This window comes from Neodiprion lecontei, chromosome 3 (genome assembly GCF_021901455.1).
Source record: "Neodiprion lecontei isolate iyNeoLeco1 chromosome 3, iyNeoLeco1.1, whole genome shotgun sequence".
Taxonomy (NCBI): domain Eukaryota; kingdom Metazoa; phylum Arthropoda; class Insecta; order Hymenoptera; family Diprionidae; genus Neodiprion; species Neodiprion lecontei.
Window position 1 is genome coordinate 26,960,603 of NC_060262.1, and position 8,703 is coordinate 26,969,305.

Below are 8,703 nucleotides of genomic sequence, written 5' to 3' on the forward strand. Positions count from 1 at the left end.
CGAGTCTCGAAAATTTTGTCCCGTTCATCGGCGCGAATTCGCCTCGAGTTTCGAGTCGAGCGTTGTTGAGGGCGGGAAAAATAATTCGGCAAAAGAGGGCACGTGTATCCCCGCAAACGTCACGTGGCCTCGGTAACTCCTTCGACGAAACGTTACCCTCCGGAATTCCCTGGGGTCGTTCACGATTCGGTCAATAACTTCGCGAGCCTCGCGACGATTGTCTCTCCGGCTACTGTCTTATGTTTTAATTGTTCTCTGCTGCCGCGTAAATCCTAATTAAGACTGAATTATTTCACCGCCAGTAGGTACCTTATACCCGTCGTGTTGCCGCCGCCAACGCGCGCCTACGCCTTCCATCCAGAAGGGCCCAGGACGTATGGGAATCCTAAGGGAGGTGGGCCTACGCCTCGCCGAACTCTCCAGCCTCGAGAAAATCAATGATGCTGAAAAGGCGCGGGGTCTCTGTCTATAAATACGAGCCCACTCCATATTCCGTCTGCGAAAGGATTATAATTCAGCCCTAAACAGCACCGCTCGAAATAGATGCTTAGTAATGAGCGTATACCGATATATTGAAGACAAAAAGCAAAACCGCATCTTGCCTTGTTTCTCCGCAAATCTCTGTCGCGTACATTGCGGAATAATCTGGTCCAAAGTTTAAACTAACGGTGAGTCATCTCTGAGATATCGCAGTTGCGTGTTTTAAGGAAAACGTAAAAAAAAAAAAAAAATATGGATGTCTTTTTGTACGCAACGACCCAGTTGCGATACAAATGATTAAATATTAACGAATTTGCATCGAAGTAGAACAGATTTTGGAGTCTGCTGAGACAGTTCTGAGGGCTCGATAATTCGGCAGCGCGAAAATTGATTCCGTCTAAAAAGAGGCGGTGATGAAACTTTTCCTCGTTAGACACCATGGGAGGTCGTCGGGTAATTGAGGCGCGTCATTTACGGGCAATCCGATCTAGAATTAGGCGCAATACATATAGCGGTGAAACCCATACCCGAGGGTTGAGTAAGGACGGCGAGAAGGGGAGCGAAGGAGGGGGGGAGGAACGTGTATGTATATAGAGAGAGAGCGAGAGAGGGGGGGGGGGGGGAGAGGTTAAACCGCGTCCGCGAGTTAATCTATGCTAAGTCGGGAGGGCCGGACATGAAAATCCCGTGGCCGGGATGAAATCAACTCCAGAGGGTCCCGGCCGCCGCAGACGCCACCGCGGATTGCCGCGTCATCCTTATCCGAGTCGCCGGGTCAACCGACTAAACGGTATTCTCTTTTCCTAATCGTAAAGGATATTAGAATAGGTTTTATACAGAGTCTCGCCGCCGAGACGCCCACCGCCCAAATCTTGCCGATTTATTATGCACTGTAATCTACGTACAGATATTAATTTATATGTACAATCCAAGAGTGCTGCACACGTCTTTGAGGAAATCGATTACCTACTTGTCGATTTCGGAAAGTGATATGTCTTCGGTAGGTACCCTGTGCTAACTATAATTACCATGCATGCTCCTAAAAATTACGCATGCTAATCGAACACGTAACGTGTCCATTGTTTTCCCGTATAGAGAGGAAATCAATTCTCAAGTAATCAAGAGCGTTGGATTCCTGTAGCCCGAATAACGAAGCTCGATATTTCTTGTGTTTCGTAATTTGATAATTTGGAAAAGCAGGTGCGTACCGTACCTATACCTAACTGTAGCCTGTTTACACTCACAGGCCGAAGTTACCTAAGTTTTTAATTAGCAGTTATCACGATCCTTATTATATGTTCGTATCTCCTAATTATTTTACTGTTTATGGTTATCCAAAACGGTAGAATATCATCCGAAACTTTACTGTCTTACTTTATTTTCAGTAGCGGATCAATGCCATTTTTGTTTTTGACTTTCAGCGCATATATAATAACAATTGTGAATGATAAGGTGCCTGAATCAAAAACGAGACGTTTTATTTCATCGCAGATTCACCGACAGTGATGATAATTGCGCATCAAAGTCCCAATAAAAATGGATTCAATTTCGCACAATATTACACCTCCACTTCCAAACGTATTAACGGTAATTTTCCGTCGATCCCGCATGGAATGAAAATGACCATGTGTCTTATCTTCGTCCCGATGAATTTCACGGTTATCCGTCAAAACACCGGATATGGGGTATAGAGATCCGACCGAAGGAGAGACGAGTGAGGGACCGTTGGAGAGCTATGACGTCCCAGGCGTGTCTCATTGTCCCGGCAAGTCTTTGTCGGCCCCGTTCCATGAGGCCCGGCGACGATGGGGACCGAGAAGGTGTCACGCCAACGCAGCAGCAGTAACTTTCTTCGGGGCGGTAAGAACGCCGACGAAGAGAGGAGGACGCGTTCGCATGGCGGAAAGGGAGCGGAAGGGGGAGAGGGAGAAAAGGAGTTAGGAAAAACGGACGAGGCTCTACAACTTCGCTAATTGCCGCATCACTCAGCGATTCTTTATTTCTCGTAATTTCAACCTTTTTTATCCACCTTTGATTTTTTGTTTTTCGCTCGCCTGGTCCTTTTGTCGCTTATTTTTCCCTCACTTTTTCTCACGTATATAGGAATATGTGGGTGAAACGGAAGATCGATAATTCTCTGAAATCACGTTTAAACGGCTATAATATTTTCCACGAACTATTCTTAAAATGTGCTTTTTGTTACATTTGAAGAGATTTCAACGCAGGTTCAGGAATTTCATGACATATGACTTCTCGGATTTGAAAATTTTTCTGAAATTCTGGAATTCTTACTACTCTAATGTGATATGCTTTCAGGTAAATTGCGCTCCTCAACGCAAAGGCATTGAAGAATTGAGCAACTGATGCTTTGGAGAAACTTCCCTGCAAGGAAAACAATTCACAATGATTCGGGTTGATGCCGGTTATAAATCGAAGATGAAGAATCGATAGATCAAGATCGTGGAACATCGCATAAATAATCAATTGGCAATTGGAACGCTAGTCAAAATCCTGTAACTTAAACATGCTACAGGTGTAGATACATTGGAAGCTTGGAAAGCCGAAGAGATGAAATTCTTGCTTGCTGATCAGTGTAGGTACCAAAGTTGAAATTTAGAGCCTCGCGTACGCCTGAAAGTCCTGCATTTGGCAGGACGCGGTAGGACCTGTGAAGGATTAACTTTGTATTGAAAAGAAAACCTATTCTAGACCTAAACTTGGCCAATATTTCCGTTTCTTCGACGGTTAGGTTCAAAATAGGACATCTTTAAAACCTCTACGGGTCATAGGTTATAATAGGACGTTAAGGTCCACAAGGGGTCGGACTATGAAAAAGATAGCACTCTCAAGGTTCTGAATCGGGGGATGAGAACCAAAAAGTTCGAAATAACGCTCTGCTTAGTATCCGCAGACTTATGGTGGGTCTAAGAAAGAAATGCAGAAAACATGTTTAATCGAGTAAAAAGATCTCGATCCTTTCGTTGAAATCGGAGAAGTATAACAACGATATTCCGTGAAATTAAGTAGCGATAGTCAAGGTACAACATCGGATGGTGCAGAGTGCATAAATCCAAGTCGGAGGGGAATGACGCACCATTTTTTTGTCAGTTTCGATTGGAAAGGCGTCCGCGGTGAACAAACGCTGTGTCGGCGATGCGCGCGTTGAGGATCGTAGCTGAAGCGAAGCTCGCCTCGTTCTGGAGGGAAAGACCACCAACGGGAGAAACCTTGCGGGACCTCCGCGCCCCCGGCCGGGTAGCGAAATTAAATTCAAATATAATCAAATAAAATTTAAATTTTAAATCCTCCTTCGGTGCTGCTCGGATATATCCCAGCAGCTAGCAGCGAGCGAAATTTAGTGACTCTGCCACCGCGGCACCACGCAGCACGCGCCGTCCTCGAGATTCTCGTTACATTTTCCACCCCCGGGATCGAACTCGGATTTAAGGGGTCAAACGGCGCTGGTGCCGTGCCCCCCTCAGCCCCCGGGGCCCGGAGTTAAATCGCGGCATCGGGCGGGGGTGGAGGGGGCGGCGGGAGCGGCTGATTGAGACAGTGTTTTGTTTGCTCGGAATGAACTGGGTGGAGGACGGAGTGCCTCGACTCGACTCGACTCGACTTTGCGCCGGGGGTGGAATGGGATGGGGTGTCGTTGTGTCAACCGCAGCGCCCCCTGACGATGACACTAGCGAACGCGAAAGGGGACGGAAAGTCTTTGCGTATAACTCGCCCGAGCAACCGCGCCGGGGTTTATTTTATTCCCGCAACGCCCGCCGCGCGGGGTGCAGGAGAAGATTCCCGTTTCTCTAAACCGAGGGGTTGGCTCACCGGCTTACTCGATGGCCTTATTTTCCTCCAAAGTGGATTAGCCCGACGTAGCCTACGTCGCGTATATACAGCCGCGTTTACATATCCACAGCTATAGCTGTTATTGCTATGTGCCGCGATCCACGTTTTCTTATCTTCGTTCTATTCTCCGTCTATCAATTTCAGCCACCCTGGCGGAGCACGGTTCCAGCTTTCATATTTTTCATGACAGCGAACGTTTTCGCTGAGACAAATTTCATTCGTTATGGTTACTTGGAAATTCTGATAAAATCAATATCGTTATAATGACCGTTTGAATATCGTTCGAATTAGAACAAAAAAAATGATCAGTTATCAATATACTTTATTTTCTGGTTATTGCAATATTAAATCTGTTTTTCACTTTAATACCTATGTTTATTATCGAGTGAGGTGAAAAATGAAAACAATTAAGGACTGTACGGTAACGGCGACTCGAAATTTCTCTAAATGTTCATACAGAATTATTGCAGAAACCACTTTTCGACACCTCCAATCGTTATCAAAATTTTCTGCAGTATTCTTTTTCATAATTCTAATGAGCAAAGCAGCTTTGTAGATTTGTACATGAATGTTGGACGAAAAATCATGATTATGTAGCTAGTCTCGGAACGAAAATTTTCAATCATATCAGTGTAAGGCTATAATTACATGCATCGCATTCATTCTACACAGTGATTCGTGACATGTAGAAACGACACGGTGAAATCATAAACCATTGAAGAATTTCAAAATTCTACATCAGTTCTTGTATTCACCATTCATCCATAATTGTAAAATATACAATAACAGAGCTTACCGAACGACGATTAATATTCTGCGCCAACTTGTAATGAAGAATGTTTTCTAAACATCAATTTATTACAAAGATTTTACAACTGCAGAAGTTGGAGAGTGAAACTGAGAGCGCGATAACCTGACGGTCATGTGGGTGAGTGAGAAAGAATGAAAACGAACGATTCGTTATTACCGATTTGTCATCCAATAACTGTTCCTAAAAATGTTCGTCAACAAACAACAACGCGCATTGCCAGCAACGACAACCGTCGTGGCTCAGAATATCAGAACGATTCCTTTTCCCGCGTCTGCACCACTCCGATCGCATTTCAATTTCCCTTCCGGAGTGCAGTCTTCTTCCGATTCTTGCCGACACGCGTTATCCAAACTCACGTATCTGCGAAGAACACGGCCGCCATTTTACCCCGTTATACGTATACCTACTATACCTACCTACACCGTAATGCGAGGGAGTTTCCACCGCGTTCCTTTACGCGGTATGTACGTACAACTTAGATACGTAGAAGGTAGGTATATAAGGTACGGGTAGGTAGGATATACATGGATATGACGTAGGTTATGCATGTACATGTGCCACAGTCTGCGCCGCCACTTCCTTTGAACTCTTTTTCGGTAACGCAGAGGAAGCTAATTAATTTCTCTCTCTCTCCGCAGCTTCTTTGTCTCCCACCCTCCTCCCCGTTCCTCCGTTTCTGTACCCCGTGTCCCTGCAGCGTGTTCTCCGTTTGTATTCCCCTTCTCGCTTTCTTTCCCTCTCTTTCCCCCCTCCGAATTTTCACCGTACACACACACATAACTCTCCCACTCTCGCCCTACAGTCTCTTCATCTTCCAGCAGCGGCGTTTATTTTCTCCAACGCACCAAGCACACGAACACGTGATGATGGCAGAGGCGAAACCGCGGCGTACGACGGACGGGGAGAAAGCTTGGATCGTCGGGGGCCGTTTCATTAGTGTCAACCCCTGGAGTCGCGCATGTTTCAACCGAAATTACAGCGGCCACACCACGTGACGACATTGCAGGCATCGGCTGCCATGGGGAACTTTCCGTTTGACTTCTTAGACCCCTTTTACTTCTCGTTGTTGTACCTTACTGCCTGTTTCTCTTCTTGCAGACGAAACGCCCGCGGCCGATTCACCCGTCACTTTCGGCCCGCGATCGCGTCGCGGCCAAAACGTCACTCTCGATCGAGAGGGTTGATCAAGGATTTATACCAATTATCTTCAAAGTCATGAAATTTCACGTCCAATAAAAATCAGCCGTTAATGCACCATCGAGTCATTCGGACCTTGGAGATGACATGATGAACATTGCAGTGTCCTGAAATGTATCAGGGCGAACCGTCGGACATTTATATTATATACCATTTTGAATGTCCCGCCAACAATGACAACAGCTTTGCAGCTGCTCTGCATCACCTGCACTTGCAGGTTAAGGGACTTCGTCAAGTCAATCATCGAAACTTCATCCCCTCAATCGGGTGTACAGTAATTGTGAAATTCATTCACATCCTTTACAGTAATGCGAATAAGAATTCACTGGTCTGTCCGTGATTGTATAATTTATTGAAGCGATAATGTATTTCCTTGTTTCCTACTCTATTGTAGGTGTTTGCAAGCAAAAGTCCGTCACTGGGTGGTCTTAGACTACTTTTATCACCACAGCCTTACGCCGCGTGGACTTCATAAATTATGACGGTGACTTATGCAATTCAATGCTAGCAATCTCTCTTACTTACGTACGTAAATGGAGTAACTCATGACTTGACAAATATACTGTCCTTCGATCAGATGACTGTATTTCCGTCAGGCCAAACAAATACATCTATCCTCTTGCAATTTAATCTTTTAGCATAAAAAAATAGAAAAAAAAAATCTGCAAAGTTTGTGAAACCCAATTTTAATAGAAGCCTTATTAAATTTTCGTAAATAATAATCATTTTCAGGTAAAAGATAGTCATTGTAAAAATTTTCTGCATCATTTTATCATACAAGACGACATTATGCCTCTAAAATACACGCATGTCATACCCAATGGTAATTGTTGCGTCAGAGCTATTAAATTCATTCGTTCGTTCGTTCGTAATCTACACATTCCAACAAGTGCTTATGCAGATCTATCGACGCGATAAATATCTAAGTAAGAGTGATGGACGTCACTCACGCCTGCTAATGGTGTCGACTGTAACTCACAACAGTGTAGAAAGCGCGAAATTAGCTATTGTGTAAGTGTCAAGTTCACTCAATTTTGAATGTATCTCTGACATTAATGTTTACGTAATTATTGAAATAAATTAAAATATACGCTATTATACTGTTTGAATGGAATCATCATGTGAGTGGGTTCTTTGGTGATTCGTTTCCGTCATTTTCACACTAGCATCGCCTCTAAGCTTGCAGAGCTGTATTTTACTGAGCTATAAATTACAAAGTCACCGCTGGTCGTTTCAAGTACCTACACCAGAGTAGATATAACGATTGAATATGATGAATATTAATTTTTAAATGCACCTTGAACGAAGAAGTTCGTGCAGCGGGTATTATTGCCGAAACCATAATTCTCGATAAATGCATGTCGTGGCCGGTCAACAGGAACAGCCACGCTTTAGATTCTCTATCATACAACGGCTTCCACGACAATTGAGCATATCGAATTTCGACTCTTGGCTCAATGGCCATCGCCCATAGATCGGGCTTAAATTAACACGCCTTCCGGGTACAAGGAAGTTTAGCGCGATTATCAAGATTCCTAATTATTTTAACCGCGCGGTGTCGAGCGGTCTGTGCTTCAACCGGCACACGTTACACGTTACCCAACAAGTCATTATACCGTGCAGGTGAATCTGACGCGATATGCGTATATGGTTTCGGGCAATCATTAAGATATCCCGAGATCTACAGCGCGTGTAAACAGAGATAATCGATTCCCTGTAAGTACGGTACGTACAATCTGGATTTCATCACTTGATAATTGTACACGTCGGTCAATTAGCACGTTCAAAATTAATATCACAGCATTAGCGCGTAACACGCGAAGTACCTTTTCGTCGCCGAATGGTAAGCCGGCCTGCATCCCGGCACAATGCAAGAAAAACGTTCCTTCCTCCACGCCAGGCGTATATTGGTCAACCAATAAAGCCTCGTCTTAAGGCCGGTAAAAATTCCCGATCCAGCTCCGCCATGGCTTCGGCGGAAAATCAGATACGCGCGACTCCTTCGCCCCGGCATCTCCAGAGGGCTCCAGCTCTCGCGGCGTTTGACGCTGCGGAAAAAATCCGGCGGCTGAGAGACGCTGGAACCGGGGAGTGGCTTCGGCCTCCGACTCGCTGGTTGGCTCCGAGTCGATGGGCCTGACCGAGCGACCGATGGGCCCCCCCGACGCCGAGCCGGGAGAAGCGACGGGCCCAAACCGAGGGGCCCGATCGCGTAGGTGTCACAGATCCGGCCGCTCGGCCCCCACGCAACGTGGAATTACTTCGCTATTGAGATGAGGAGATAGCGGAACAAATCATAGCGGCCACCCACGGCAAGCCGTGCTGCACCGAAGACGACCCGACCCGCCTTATTGCTCTGGAGCTAT

General features: G+C 45.5%; 1 long non-coding RNA gene across 1 annotated transcript; it reads left to right on the top strand.

The window, feature by feature from the left end:
* Positions 1-2,311: 2,311 nt before the first annotated feature.
* LOC124293273 lies at positions 2,312-7,384 on the top strand. The gene is made up of 3 exons (XR_006903184.1): positions 2,312-2,485; positions 2,797-3,073; positions 5,959-7,384. It is a non-coding gene; the product is annotated as an uncharacterized LOC124293273 (long non-coding RNA).
* The last annotated feature ends 1,319 nt before the right edge of the window (positions 7,385-8,703 follow it).